This window comes from Nestor notabilis, unplaced genomic scaffold (genome assembly GCF_000696875.1).
Source record: "Nestor notabilis isolate BGI_N333 unplaced genomic scaffold, ASM69687v1 scaffold26580, whole genome shotgun sequence".
NCBI lineage: Eukaryota > Metazoa > Chordata > Aves > Psittaciformes > Psittacidae > Nestor > Nestor notabilis.
Window position 1 is genome coordinate 617 of NW_009911052.1, and position 16,371 is coordinate 16,987.

The following is a 16,371-nucleotide window of genomic DNA, read 5'->3' on the forward strand; positions in this document are numbered from 1 at the left end:
GGTATTATTAACAAATAGCTTTAAATCAACTATATATTCTTATAACCCGGAGTTTCAAGTTTCGTGCCCTATTTTCTAGCCCTGGATATGAAACCTTTGTAAGCGTAACCTCTGAATCTGTAAAGTTTGTTACTGTTAATGAATGGCTTCTGAGCCTTCCTTCTATAGTCTTCTGCTGGCATGTTGACAGCTTTAAGATGCTCTTTTAATGATAGTTGCAATACCAAACTTGCACATTTCTGGAAAAAAATACTTAAAACCCCTGCTGGAAATGTTGTTTGAATTGCCTTGGAGGCAAATTGTTCCTTTTGAAGGCTGGGAGGATGGCAAAAAAGATTTCTCAAGAAATCAAGCCAAGAACACTTTTTCAGGAATCCTGCGTATTTGTCCTCATAGCTTTCTCTGGGGGCTGCCAGGAGAAGTAAGCAAATCTGTACCGTGGTTTCTGGGGTGATATTGTCTACATAATGAGCAGATGCTAATCAAAGAGAACAAGTTATGTGATCTTACTCTATCTCAACCTTGCTTTCCTGTGTGGTTTATTTTTAAACCCATGATGGTGTGGAGTTACATAAATTGGAGTGTTGAAGGAGGGCATGATGCACACTTGGGTTAGCATTAGCTGTCAGACTAAGCCCATTGTTAGTACTAAAACTGTTCTTTGGTCCTTCAAATAAGGTTATGAAATAAACTTGCATAACAATCAAAGGATTAAGCAATCTGAAATATACTTCAACTTAAGCCTTGTTTGGCTTGTCTTACCTTTTCATAGCAAAATTCTGTAAAATGCCTCATCTTCAAAACTTAGAAGGCCCTCCCAAACTTGATGATTTTTTTTTTTAATGTGGAAGAGAAATGCTGTTTCATAACCCTGAAGGAGCCCCTTCAAATCTGTGCTGTGAAACACCTAATGGCACAGCAGTCTTTTCTCAATGTATTGTAGAGCTTGCAGAGAGAGTGCTTAAACTTCAATGCACACAAGATAGTGTATTTAGAAACTTTCAAACTCTGAAAGTGTATTTTAAGACAACTTGAAATGTTCTGAGAAAGCTCGTATGATTACTTACAACTATGAGCTCTGCATGTTCTCCTTCATAAAAGTTAAATTGATGCTTAAGCAAACAGAGATGTGCACTAGATTTAATGACTGCTATTGATGTGGTTTAAATGCTGAATTGACAAAGTTTCCAAGAACTCTAAATTATGACATCACCATGAATTAAAATATGGGAGGATCCTAAATTCTCCAGCTGTTCTTCCTTCAGGCCCAAGTCATACACTTATTTATAACAGTTTCAGAAACCTTTTTAAAGCACCCTCTGTGTGTTATAGAAAACTAAGTCTAGTATTGCTATGATTTGGTTTCCGTAAGTTTCATTCAGAAATAAAATTACTCCAAGAAGGTATAGTTAGATCTGACCTGTGGAACTTGAAATCTTGGCTTAAGCTTCTAAGGAGCAGTCAACACCCCAGCTGAGGATCTGTTCATATGTATGCTTCCTGCAGATCTGGTGTCCTGCTTTGCCTTTCATTTTTTTCTGTTTTTTCCACTTTTGGCAAAGCTTTTTTCCTTGTCTACCCCTTCATGATCCCAGAAAAGGTTGGCTTGACCAGGAGTGGGTGGACTTCTATTAAAAGTAATAGTACTTAATTCATAAGGTATCATCCGAATCAGCTGATTTGAAGCCAATTTTTTTTGGTGCAAGTCAGTGCTGACTTAAATAGAACAATGTGTCTAGATGTGTGAAGTTTTATACAGCTAGTTGTTTCCATGTCAGCTAAACTGGTGGTCCAAAAGCAAAGCTAATACTCTGGAGCATTATGCAGGCTTTTAACTATTCTTGGAGGGTGTTTCTTCCAAAAAGCTGTAAATGGGTTTTATAAAGACATGGATCTTTCATGTAATATTGCTTCAGTAGTTGTCTGTACTCTCTGGGTTTTTGTTGAGGTTTTGTTTATGTGATGGAAAATTCTTCATCATCCCTTGATCATTAATCAACCCTCAGTGTGCTTCTATATAAAATCATAAATTGGGGCTCTAGTATTGTCCCCTTGAAACATCTGAAATAAGACCGATTGTTTGCTCTCCATGCAGAACACAGGTAATCTGAGCTTGCTTTGTTAGCGGCTACAACCTGAGGACTGCCCAACTTCTGCAGTAGACAGTGACATGAGAGTCTGTCACTGCTTTGCTGATGTGATTCCAACTGGACTGTGTACCATATCACAAACTGGCAGTCAGGACAGCCTTAGCAGCATGCCACAGCCTGAACAGATGCTTTTCATTTGCTGACATTCATGATTTGTATAATCCTTCCCATGAGTGTTCTATATAAACATGTCACCACTGCATCATGTAGCAATTTCCACAGCATAAAATCCACTGCAGTATTAAAAACCTGTTATTTCATGCTGTGATAACTTGAATGCTTCTGATATTGAAAACATAGGGATGAAATCCATTCCTGGTTTGAAACAAGCCAGCTCTGGTTTACTATAATTTGCAGATGCATAAAACTGTAGCAGGAGTGTAATGCTATCTTTCCTTCCAGTCTGTTGCAAGAATAACTAACTTGGCTGCACTTGTGAATTGCTGGAACTGAACTTCTGCAGGCTAGGAAATTTTTTTCCTGTGATACGTCAGGATACAGATTTGAAAAATGTTAAATCATAGTCTAAGATAAGCTGTTGCTTATTCAGTTTTCTTGCGGCTTTACAATAAAGCTCAAGTGAAGTACCAAAATACAGTGGTTCAGATTGCAGAATTGTATCTAATAAAACTGCTGTGAAAATGCTTATTTCATGACAATTTGAGATTCTTGTACCTACTCTAACATACTTTTTTCTGGAAGAATAATGCTATTGCTGGATAAGTAGTTATTAATATGGGACATAAACTTACTATCTAGGAAATACTTCCAGATTTAGTGGTTGAATGGGACTTGCAGAGAAGCAGGAGCAAGGTGATGACCAGGTTCTGAAGTTCTGTGACATGAAGGTCCTTCTGTACAGCAGATCTTCAGTATTGAGCTTGGAGAACAGTGATCTGTGTTTCCCTATCATGTGGATCCTTCAAAGCTTTCTGCTTAAAGCTCTCCTAGAGTTCTCTTCAACTTACCAAAAGGGGGAAGCAAAAGCATTCAGCTCCAGCTCTGTCATATTTATTAAAAAAAAAAAAAATAAATAATCCACATAGTAAGAGACTAGAGCACAGAGTTCGAAGGCTTGTGTATGGCTCATTCACTTACAAATTATTTGATTTTTTTGAAGTTATGGAGACATATTTGTAGGAATTGGGGAAAAATCTTTTGGGTGGCCTGACATTAACACAGCAAAATATAATACTGAGTAAAGAGGGAACTATTACTCAAGGAATTAGGGCATTCATAAATAGTCTAAAACTTAAATGTATCTTGGAAAGAAAGTTAATGGCAGAGTTACAAAATTAAATACCTATTTATGCAGCTGCTGTATTTATCAGTCTAATCAGACTGACAGGATTCCTAAAGCCTTGGAAAATAAGTGGCTTGTAGTTATCTATCATGTATCAATACTTATGTATTATTATGATAGTCTCTTTAAACTCCCTGGTGTTAAATAAAGCTCACATGCCAGTAGTTTGTTTGGCTTAAATATGGAATTATTGCACTTAGTGTGCACACTGAACGTTTCACAGAAGAAAAGACAGCTTAAGTTATGTTATTTGAAACTATATCATGCTGAGTCTTGTGGCCTGTTGGCATAGCAGTTTGATTTTTGTCTTCATCTCTAGAATTCTAGTATCTATGATCAAATATAGATACAATATTCCGCTGACAGGCCAGCTAGCTATATTTAGCATTTTGGATGAGAGGAATTAGCTGCTTTAATTCCACACACACACACCCCCACACCCCCTGTTTCATAATAATGTATCCCAAGATGCACAAATTTACTTACAAAGTTTAATCTCTAAGTTCTGGACTTTTTTTTTTTTTTTTCTTTGAAAGATGAGCTGGATCATTTTCAAGCGAAACATGTGTATGTGATCCAAAAAGTGTCATCAAAACTAACTCTTCACCAGCAAAATGGTTCCAACTACATGCCACCAGTAAATTACCCTGGACAGCACATGTGTTTTGTATACTGTGGTAGCATGCTGGGTAATGAATATGAAGGAAAAAAAGTCAGACTCTTAGATATAGAAATAGTTATATTAGTTGTATTTAGAAGTGCTTTGGTATGGCTCTGCAGTTCATGTGTTCTTGGGTTCATTTATCAAGAAAATAAAAGGAAATCTTAGGTAAGAAAATACTATCTTCCAAATGCATGTTCTAGAAAATTGCACTTTCACATTTTATGGAAGGATGTATTTACCACAAGTTTTGGAGAATAAATAGGTGGAGATATATTTCTGGAGCTTGAGTGGGCACAAGACTACTGGCTCAGAGCTTTCCTCACAGTTTTATAGTCTACTAGGAGCTTGTCTAACATTGTGTTAAGCACAGTTGTCACAGCATGCAATGCTGAATTTTGTAACCTGTATCTTGTGATTGGTATCTGTAATGTAGCCTTGTTGTCAGGTTTTAGTGGTAGTGATAATCTGAAAAAGTTCTTCAGTTTTCTGATCCTGGATTGTTTTGCTTATTTTCTTTTTTGGAGGCGGGGGGAGCAATACAAACCTTTTGGTTAGGTACCTCAATAGCTAAGTTTTGGCTGTAGAAGTTATCTTCTATCAGTTTTGGAGTAGCTGTGGGTAAGGATAAAAGTAATTCTTCAGACAACATACTCATCTGAGGTGTCAGTAAGCACAGTTAAGCAAGTTGGGATGGTGTAGTAGGTGGGTCTTAGCCTTATGCAAAATGGCCCTTTATTTGCCTTGTGTGGGAATCGTATGAGTTCAAGCACCTATAATTGAGATTCCAGAATGCTGCCCACCAAACTTGTGTTCTACAAGTTACTCAAATCTAGTCCCGGAGGTCTATTGAGGCTGTTTAGTCATGGTTCTCCACCATCTACTGTATCTCGATGATAAATGAGTAATTACATATCAAGGAGTCTGAACAAAGCCGCTTATAGCATTCTTGATTTGTTTAATTGGCAGCACTTCCATCAGGGCTGTGGAAAAATTGTATGGAAGACTGAGTATGTTATGACACCAGCATTCCTACATACACTTTCTGTGCTAGAGCATCTTCCTTGCATGACATAGAGTGCTGGCCTATTTCGCTCAAGAAGCAACTGAATTAATGCATTTCTCATCTCTTTAATGATGTAAAGTATTTGATTTCCATTCCAGTCAGTTAACAAATCTGAAATGAACGTTCAGAATGTTTTCTTTAAACTGAAGTTACACCTGAGGTTTTGTGACAGCTTCTCTCAGGCATATTTTGGAAATTAATTTGCTGTACCACTTAAAAGGTGGCGTTGCAGTATAGTTTGCAGAGGTAAGGCACTTGGGATAATCTCACTCTTCAGTCTCCTGTGACTTTCTCTGCGGGTTGGAGGCTTGTCACCAAGCCATATGAATGCTTTCAGGGCTGCTAATCTATTTGGAAGAAACGGTCTTGGGTGACCAATCGCTATGATGATTAAATTCCCACTTCTTGTGGAATGAGGTAGGTCAGCTGAATAAGCAGAAACTTGTGCACTGACTTTGGGACTTTGGTCTGATATTATGCTGTTACTTGTAATGGCACAGTAATCTTTGCCAGTGTGGTGCCTAACTTTGCTATAAGGAAGGAGAGTGGCATTTCACTGTTTCAGTGAAATACTCAGTCTAGAAGATTGTATATGCCTTTCTTGTCCTGTGGATAGTTAGGAGAGCAATGGAGTTCCAGATTCGTTTGTCTACAAGTAACATCTACTTTTATTTTATGAAAGGCAGCTAAGTTAATGAGATCTTTGTGTTATTAGCTCTCTGTAATAACCAAGAAACTATAGCAGACTTCTAGATGATAGGTTTATGTTCAAATATGGAGAAAAGCAATCCTAAATACAATATGGCTACGTGTCCTGCTAACCCAGTGTTTCCATCACTGCCTAAGACCTGTCTTAACTGATTCGTATGGGCAAGCAATCCTTCTTCTGTAGCTCTTGCTGTCATCAATTACTCTGACCAGACAGACTGAGGAAAGATGAATGTTATGTTTTCTAGCACCATCCCTGCCATTTTAGTACTGCACTTCTTAATTCTTTTCTACTTTTATCTTTATCAATATGATAAAGATATGAAGTAGTATTCTTTCCCAATGCTTCTCATGCTTTGATTACACTTCCAGGTGGTTTTTTTGTTTGTTTGGGGTTTTTTTGTTTGTTTTTTTTTTTGGGGGGGTGGGGGGAAGGGAGGGAAGGAAACACTTTTGTTATGTATCTCTAGTATTAACCTTTCCACAGTCCTCTATGTAAAAGCCAGAGCATCACTTTCTTGATAAACCTTGCTCCTTTGGCCTTTGAGATTTTCTGGCTATTCACACTGATGGTAAAACTAATTTACTGATACCTGTTCGTCTTTTGTGGAAAAAAATGGTAGAGGTCTTTCTGCAAAGGCAAACTGATGCTGATTTACTTGTGATGCTATATGCTTTTACCTGTGGTCTTGAGCTTCTTCTGTTAAAAAAGTCTTCTGAAATACAATTACAATGTAGGTAAGTAGGCAGACTTTAAGACTGGTAGAATCTCAGTTTCTGAGAGTTTATTTTGAAAGAAGGTATGTCACAAATGGGAGAGATTTACATCTGTGCTTACACTTCTGAATGAACACTCTATTCTTATAAATAATTATACTAGTATAATGATTTATATGCCAGTCAAATTAACACTTGACACGAGTGAGTTATCACAACTGGGATGGGAGAGCATGGTAGGCCAGGGAATGCCAGAACAGCTGGGGAGCCGAGGTGGCTGACTTGGTGTGAGCCTTTTGAAATTCAAGTTTGTTTGGCTGTTGAATTCTGCACCTAAATGTGCCCTGGTGCTGGTCGCTTCTGCCATCTGTTTGAACTTGCGTGACAGCTTTTCAAGCACTCACCTTTTAACATTAGTTTGGAAAAGTGCTTGAGCATGTATACTTAAAAGTGACTTCTCCAGAATTTCTGCTGATTTAGGATTGAACTACAAGAAAGCCTAGTGGTAGCAAGCTTTCATGCGGGGCCACCCCTTGAATCTGTATCTTACCTTGCACTAGTTTTGGTATTCATCTGATCCATGGGTGAGCCAGTTCAGCTCACTAACTTGTCCAGAGGGCAGTGAGGAAAGCTGTTGATTTTCTTGGCCAGGTCGATTAGTTTTTCTATTTAGAGACTAGAATCACCTCATTGACATTTCAGACTTGGACTAACCAGTGGTGGGGGAGGAGGAATAAGATAAAACCACATAGCTGTGGCTGCCTAATGAAACCTCATTCTTGGAGAGATTTTCTGGAGTAGGATTTACAGGCTGTAAATAGTTAAGCATAAATGGTTCCAAGCTGCAGCAAATCTGACAATGACATAACAGTCTGAATGTAACAACTTCCAAAGAAATTGCAGTATTCTAGTTGCACACTATTAAAAACTCTTAAGGGTAAGTTAGTTTTCTGAACGCATGAAATTATGTTGTGTTAACAGCTCTAACTTGTTTACCTTGCAGTGATACCGTGACTGCCGTTGTGTACCTTAAAGAGCAATGATCTCTGTGCTTACTGCACTGTTTGACTTCTCTAAAAATCAGTTGTACTAACACTGAATGTGGAAAAGAGCCGTGTTTCAGCTTGTGGGAAACTAGCACAGTGTCCACAGGCAGGCAAAGGAAGTATCTCTCTGCCTTTGAAAACTTGCCCCCTGCGAAAGGGAGCAGTTCACTGGTGTTTGGTTAAAATGCCTGCGCAAGTAGAATCTTTGACAATTGCATCAGTCGCTCTTTTGGTCACTGTATCAGCTGGAAGCTTTTTGTCACTTTAGCTCTTGCTTATGAAGGTAAAGTTTACTTGCTAATGCTGTTTTCTGCATGCCCCTTTTTGGGAGAGTGAGGTAAAGTATGAAACACCTTGTTTTTTAAAAACCTCTAAGCTGCATGCACTGTAAAAATGTTACATTTCATTCAGTGAGTTACTTCATAAGATGGAGTCTTCTAGGGCCTTACTATTTCCTAAACGAACTTTGACACTTCCATTCAACTATAATATCTTCTTTATTTTTCTGTTTCCACTAAATAAGACTTTCACATGAGAAGGGAAGCTTTCCTTCTAATCTTGTTCCTCTTGTGAGATACTCAGTTATGGCATAATCACTTTCCTTTTTATAAAGTAATTGATTCAAAACAATGACTTAGTGACTGAGTTGGGGAGGATGAGTAAAATGACTCAGCTTTCATCTGCACGCAAGTACTATAGCAATTGCAGTGCTATGGAGGTATTGGCCTTAAGGTATCTATAAAATGAGATAGTCTCAGTTGAGCCACTTCCTGAAATTCTGTTACATAAATCATAAAGCATGAATGATGACTTTTATTTTCTGTAAGTAGTTCTGACAGTGCTGTTTTCTAGTAACTTTTTGGAAACATGCAGACTAAAATACCAAGTTTTACTAAATATTCCAGAGGATGACTAAGCTTATGGCAAGCTGTAGAAAAATGTGTATTTAAAAGTTGGATTGTGTTCTTGTTCACTGAACAATATTATGAGTTCTTATCCAATAGTTCTGAAATGAATTTGTTACGTGAATTTTTCACTGACTCATAGGAGCATGTTTTCATTTTTGTCAAGATTATCAAATAGCTGGCAATAAATAACTGCTCTCCAAATGGTTGGACATTTGCTTCAAACTTGTGCTAATGAAGGTGAGGGACTAATGTGTTTGTTACACTAATGTCAACATAGCTCCAAAACACTACAAATCCTTTGACATGGCCATTTGTCAGTGTATAAACAAAGTCGAATTTCTAGTTGCTTGACTTCAACAGGGCTTAAACCAGCTTTTGTGAAAAAGAGTAGCCAAGTGTCAATTTCTTGTATCATTTGACCAGCAAAGTCTAAAGTTATTTCAGATTTGACATTTGAATAAATGCAAGGTAGGCCATCTTTACTTATAGATATGCCTGTGGAAGAATACAAGGTCAGTGGTGCTGCCTACTGGGACTGTAACTTAAGATCCTGAATTTACGGAAGTATAACTGGGCTGTAACAGCCATGTTGGAGCTCTGTATTAGTTGTGGGTATATGGAAAGCTCAAACATTGACATGATAGATCTGAGCAGAAAGATTCACTTTCTTTAAACTGCATGTTATTTTGCATGTATACATTTGTTCCCGAGTTTTACTTCAGCTGAGACCTGTATCTTGCTTGTCTTGCAGTGTAAAGCAGGCTAACCACATAGCTGGGCCTCCAGTAGCCTTCCTACCATGCCATCTTACCTATACTAATCATTCTCAGCTTTTAGATTAGTTTGGCATTTGAAATCCACACCAAACACCACTAGCAACTTTGTTCTACACTTTTACTGTCCCTGTTCTGCACAGAGAGAGATACTGTCTTTCTCACAGTTCATTGCTAGCTGTCGGGAATCCGATATGATTGCTTTGTCCAAGCTTTAAAGGCTGTTAAAATTAAAAGTGGGATCAGAATACCCTTAAGAAGCTGGCAAGGGAGTGAAGTTACTAGAGGACATTTAGCAGCTGGGGGGACATCATTAGATTTTGAAAACAGTTTGGTATGTGGATGTTCTGGACTCAGCTGAAAATATTAATTCCACAAGAAATTAATCTAGGTGCTCTGCACTGCTTCATTGGACCCTCTGTCCAGTTGAAAGGACTTTGAGACCAAAGGAAAAGGAGAAAGAGAAATGGAAGAAGAACAGACACTGCTTCAAACAGAGCAGGATAATTTATTACAAGCGAGAGCTCCTGTAGGGGAGATACAGGAGAGATATGATTTCCAGTTGGTTACTATTCTGTGTTGATAAACTTGCAGTTAATGTAGGAACACAGAGTGCAAATTCTCTGCTGGCTTATGAACTTCTTCCTCTGTGAGAGAAATAAGAATGGGCTGTTGAGCAGGGATCTGGTATACTTAAGTGGAGGATCACAGAATGGTTGAGGTGGGAAGGAACCTCTGGAGGTCATCACGTCCAATGTCCAACCCCCACCCCTGACTGAAGCAGGACCACCTAGAGCTGTGGGCCCAGAACTGTGTCCAGTTGGCTTTTGAGTGTCTCCAAAAACGGACATTTCCAAGGCCTCTCTGGGCAACCTGTGAGGGTGCGCTGCATTTTTCATAGCCATGCGAAATCAAAGACTTGCTAACTCTGGAGGGAAGAGTTCTATGTATGCCACCAGTGGTTTAACCAATTATGTATGCTGCTGCATATATATGAAGCAGTTACACATCAGCAAAGTGGTATCTGCAAGAACAGATGAAAGTAGGCAAGTAGCTGTGTATTTATCTATACAAGCATGTCCATTAAAGGCAGCTAGATGCTTCCACAGAAATGACTGGTAGTATATAGTTACGAGAAAGATCAGACACTTACTTTACAGGACACACCTGACATCTGAGGGTGGAAATAATTTTAAAAGCTTGTAAATCTAAAATCTGTTTCCTCTTAGGAAGAAAGCATATGAAAGTTCTCAGGAGCAGAAAGATGGAGTCTGCTTACAAGTAGCACAAATGCTCTAGTTACCACTTGCTGGCATTGAAATAACAAGGATAGTTCAGCTTGAATACCTGAACTTCTTCATGCACAGAAAGCATGTAGAATAGTGCCCTGTCTAAACTGAAGTGAAATCTTCTTAAGAAGAGATTGGGGCCACCTTTGGCTGTGTTATGTGTACCTAAACTCTGTTGCAGCTGAAACCAGGGCAACAGCAGGTGACTGTAAAGCTTAGGTAATAACTTTTCCACCTTGACTCTCAAGAAGAAAGTTTCTGAAGCAGGAATTGTATTTAGGTAGTGTTCTTCAGTACTTATCCTATACTTCAAACAAATGGGAGAATAAAGCTGTTTTCTGCTTCACTCTTAGTTACCCAATTTAGGGTAAGATCATAGGAAATGAAGCCCTTAAAAGAAAAGGAGGGGGGAAACAATGTAGTGATATGATAAGGCAACAGTAACAAAAGTTTCTGTTGCAATGGCCTTTTCTGAGAACTTTTCATATCCCAGTCTCTGCACACATAACCCTTCTTCAACTAAGCCTTGTTAACAAGCTATACAAAAGGCAATTTAGCCAGGCAATGTTCAGTTGCTCTAGGCATAGCATAATTAGTTCTAGTAGTAAAGAGTGGAAATCAATGATTAATGCTTGAGAGATAACTAGTGGTATTAGTTTCCTGTGTGGTTTTTTTAATAGCATTACTTATCTTATCTTTACTGTCTACCCATTGTAAACAGCTTTGTGGCACTAAGTTCTGATTAAGGAAACTACTTAATTCAGTTTCAGCTTTCTTCTGGTATACTCAACATGAGTTGACTCCATGTAAGACAAAATACTACAATAACCAAACCATTCACAGGAAACAGTGGTAACTATTGGCTTTGAAAGTTGTAGAATTTTTAGAGCTGGAACCAAAGTACTGCAAATGCTAAAGAAAGTAGTAATGTAAATATGGACTGTAGGATACTCGTTCTTTAGCAAATGGCATGACAGATGTTTCTTGCTACTAACAAACCCAATTACAAACTTCAGTGAATAAAATTTAACCTAGTTTTGTACAACTTTGGTGCTTTTCAGCTGATTAAATGTCTGTTGTGAAGCAAGGGATTTTGTGTATGGATCGGTCATGAGGGTGGAGAAACCAGGAGTGCTAATCACTCACATGAATCAGTAATGAATTAAACAAGTGATTCAAGTAATAGCTTATGTTTTTATTAAGCTAAGACTACATGTACTTCAAAGCAGTATTTCATGCAGACTCAGGAGAAGAAAGATGCTTATTTCTCTATATATCAAATACAGTTTTAAATTAACCCATTTTGCTTTTCATTGTGACTTAATTCTTCATGGTATTTATTTTGCTGCCTTCACCTTTTAACCTGGATAGATCTTATCTGTAGTTTCACTCTGTCTGCAAATGTAGGATATCCAAAGTATTGGGGTGTGTGTTGCTTTGCTTCCTTCTTACTAGTCATCATTATAGTCTTCTTTTTAAGTCTGTCTTGTTCTTTCATGAGCTTCTGGTTACAAAGCAACTGTAACATTATTACTGTGCATGTATGTTAAGCATTAACTGCTGTTGCAGTTCAGTCTTAAAGGAATCCCCATGGCCCCAAAACAGTGGGTTTTTATGTGAAGGACAAATAAAGCTTTAGTGAGAAACTGAAGGTTCTCTTGCCTGCCAGGAGCTAAATAACTAAGGGATCCCTTTTGAGATGAAATATTGGAAGGTGTAGCTTTTTTTGTTTTGAACACCAGGCCTGCTCAAGACACTCGAGGGCAATCCTTGAATAGTTTCCTTTAGTGCTTTTAATACAGCTGTCTATGGAAGCTTGACTTGAGGACGTCATGTTTATCTCCTGATCCTTTTTGCTCTGAAAGGACCTGAGTAGAACATCAAAAATCCAGATAATTATGTGACTTTCTTTTTTAATCCATTACTTCAGGAGGACTTGGTAATTCTGGCCTATTTTTTCATTATCTTGAGGGTAGAAACTGAAGATCAAAAATAGTGCTAACTTCCACAGCTATTCAAATATTTACTTAGACAGTGGCTAATTATCCAGAAGGGGCCCAGCACTTCTTAAAAACAGTCAGCAGAGACATCTGAGGTCCTTCAAAGTACAGCTTTGGTCCTGTATGTTAGCAAGGTCAACAGTAGTTGTAGACTTATGTCTACCTTCTGTATTCAGCCTATTACTGGCTGAGCCATGTCCTTTGTGCTGTGTGGTCTCTCTTGTCTTCAACTCAGTACTTGGTATTTTCATGTAGTCTTAGCACAATTACCAAGCCCACCTTAACCTGGCATTTTGGAGATGTTTGTATAATGGAATTATAAAGGATGTGGAGATAATATGGGAAAAGTAATTGAGATGGGAGTGCAAATGAGAAGTATTTATTCTCAGCACGCATTGGAACCAGATAAAAAAGCTAGAAGGAAAATAAATGCTTAAATCCAGGTTTGTAACTGCATGCTTTGGTGCATGAGAAGGCATTTTGGATAGTATAGCCTCTAACTTGAAAAAGTTCCCCTTTGAGAGTTACATAGTTCTAGCGTACTCTTTCAAGGCTCCTTCTAAAACTATTTGGTGATGGCTTTCACTGTAATCCTGTAAGTGAAGTTTTACCCAGTGTTTATAAAATGTATTTAAAGTGGTTATCTTCTGAAATAAGCTGGGCTGTATGACTGTAGCTGAAAATAACATCAGTATATTTACTGATAAGCTTGCTGTGTGTGGATTTTCTGCCTTTCAGGCATCTCTCCCTTTTAACATATAGTAGTGCATTAGTGCTGTACTACACAGTTTAGACAAACTGATTTTAAAGCAAGGTGCTACAGCCTGTCTGCGCAATAGTTGGAGGTGCTCTTTTTATTAGACCTTTGTGCTTTCCTTCTCCGTCACTGGAATGGAAAGAGAAACTGGGGCACGTGGAAATCTCTGTATTTCATTCCACGGTGGAGTGAGTGGCCACATGCTGTCTTGCAGGGGAACCTGCAGTGTGTCCTGCTGTGGGCTATGAAGAATGGGAAGAAAAGAAGACTGAATGTCCATGCTGAGAGGAGGGTGGGAGGGAGGGAAAGGACAGAAACTTGGAACAACGTTTTCTTGTCACCAGCTCTGTTGCTACATGGTAGTTTTAGAATTAGCTAACATAGGGCAGCAGGCTGTTGTTATCTCTGGTACATTAGCTCCCAGAGTTGTCCGGATGAGTTCTTAACTAATTGCACCAATTTTGTTTCTTGAGTCTGGCCAAATAGTGTTTAACATGAAGATGAAACAATACATTTACCCAAATGTTGCACTCTTTTGCAGTTATGCAGCTGTTCTGGCAGTCAGGAATAGCTGTGGCTTGGGAGGAAATGTCCTGTTATACTAGTACACCACTGCTGGGGATAACTATGTTGATGTAAAAACTCACTTGTTTTGATCAGCCCCAGAAGGATAGCCATGCTCTATGCTCCTTATCTGATAGGCCTGGATGGAAAATGAGTTATTCCTTTGGCATAAAGAAATTCCTGCCTTACAGTAAAGCAGGCTGTTTATGCCATCAAAAGAGTTTAAAATGGCTGACAGAAGGCAGAAAGTAAGAAAGAAAATTACTGTATTGAAGCAGTAGGTACAAACACATAAGGTTCTTTAAGTTTCTGCTTTATTTCTTTGGTATAAAGACAACTCTCTAAACATGAGGTAGCACATACTTTTCTACTGTGGTGTGCTTTCTTCATTTGGTATCTATTGTCTTGAGCTGCATACTGCTAACATTGTTTTCTTTGGATGCTTGCTTTCTTCTTTAAGAATAATTAATCCAAAATTTAATTAAAAAAATCACTTTCCCAAACACAGTATTTCTTCATATTCTCATTTGCTGTATTTAGACTAATTTGTCTTGACATTGCAGCTGTGCTGTTCTTTGTGTTGCACAATCTTTTGAGTTTTGTTTCATTAAGAATGGAACTAAAGAATTTGGGGAAGGGGAGGGAAGAAGTGCTAGACTGTTAGAAGTTAATTTGCCGTAAACCAAAATGTTGAGAACAGATTACAAAAGCTATGAAGTGACATGTAAATGCTTGTTCAGTTTCACACTTGTGAGAAATAAGTCATTAAAGCTGTGTGCACATGAAATAGATGTTTGGTTACAGCTACTGGGAATAGTTTGTTTTTACTGGTATATTTAGAAGCATGGAGGAAAATGGTTAGATTAGGAGATGATCTCTAGGCTCAAAAAAACTTAAAGTTTAAACTAGCTTGAAAAATTAGCTCTACTCTGTTCAGAACAGCCTCATGTATTCTATTTAAGCTTACCTAGTTGCTCTATCTAAACTACACTGCAGGTTAGAAAATGCATGGTTGTACTATGCTTTTGGGGGTTTTAATTTTTTTCTGAAAGAAAAAAGTTAATTTCAAGTGAAGAGGATGCTTAACTTAAATTTCTTGCTGTTGAATCCTGCATAACTTCCCTGATTCTTCCTCCTGATGCATCACAACAGGTCCTTTCATCTGCTATATTCTCCTTACTGGTTTCTTCTCAGTGTTGAAATGTGCGTTATGTTTGTCATTAACAAAAGACCCAGGTCTGACTTTAAGTACTTAAATGTTTTGGTTAAATGTCTTCCTCTGCAGCTGTGAGAGGTAAAACTGAAACCTAAAAGATCAAACCAGAAGGCAGATAGTTGATTAAATCACTTGAGTTGATTTGAATTATTTTGGGGGCCTGGTTCATGACCTCTAATGCCATGGACAAAACACATTTCTTGCTTGGTATCTTTTAATACTTTTTATGGAGGATTAGCATGTCCATGCATCACCTCAGAAGACTAATGTGGGCTGTGCTACCTGTTCAGACAAACTCCAGATGGAGAGGCCACCCAGGAGGCATCTTGCCCCGAACCGGTCAAGCTCTTAACTAGTTTCTCAGCAGCACACAGAAGACTTCAGGTCTGGTGGGCAGATGTAGCTGAAGCTGAAAGAAACTAGCAATAAGAAACTAGGTTGATCTGGTTTATGTAACAGGCAAAAAAACTAGGGACCAGCGTATGGAGGAAGCTGCTTTGATCAAGGAAGTGGGCTGTGCCAGAAGCTCAGTAAGAGCACTGATTTATTTGGGGATTGCTTATACCACGAAAGAGAATAACTTCACTTTGGGATTGTTTTTCCCAGCAAGAGGAGGCTGGGAGGAGCAGTGGGCAAGCCTTTACTCTGAGACTGGAAATGCCTCCCCCCATAGGGTGTGTCTGCCTCTGACAGTGCTTGTTTTCAAGTACTGACTCCCAGCTGTTGCAGATGGCTGGAGGGTGGCAGCAACCAAGATGACTTTCTCTGACATCCATTTGGCTGAAATGTTGATAGTTGACTGCTAAGTTTTCTACATATATGATAGTTGGGCTATCTTTATACAGTCCTTCAGCTTCAGGTTTTAAATGGATTTGCAGGATAACGTCCCATGACAAAGTACAGGGGCCTGCTGTGAACAGGCTGTTTCAGAACACTGAGGTCTCACGCAAAGATTTCCATGAATTGCTAATTGTCTTCAGAGCAGAGGAGCTGTGTTTTTCCTATGTGGCTATAAATGGCCTTTTAAGAGATGACTTACGTGAAGTGACTGCAGTTCTGCTGCCGGAAGTTGTTCGCTCTGCACTTGAATTGCTGAAGACGTCACTCAAAAGTGTCCTCAACAGGGTTTATTTATGTGCCAATTTCCTCTTGGTTGAAAATGGGTTACTGTAGCCACAAGCTCTGAAGACTCAGTCTTTGTAATCTTTATGCT

At 38.6% G+C, this 16,371-nt stretch overlaps 1 protein-coding gene across 1 annotated transcript in view; it reads left to right on the top strand.

Moving 5' to 3' along the window:
• Nucleotides 1-16,371, top strand: part of RDH10 (retinol dehydrogenase 10 (all-trans)) — a gene marked incomplete at its 5' end in the record, with an annotated part of 24,565 nt that overhangs the window by 429 nt on the left and 7,765 nt on the right. The gene's annotated exons all lie outside the window — the stretch shown is intronic.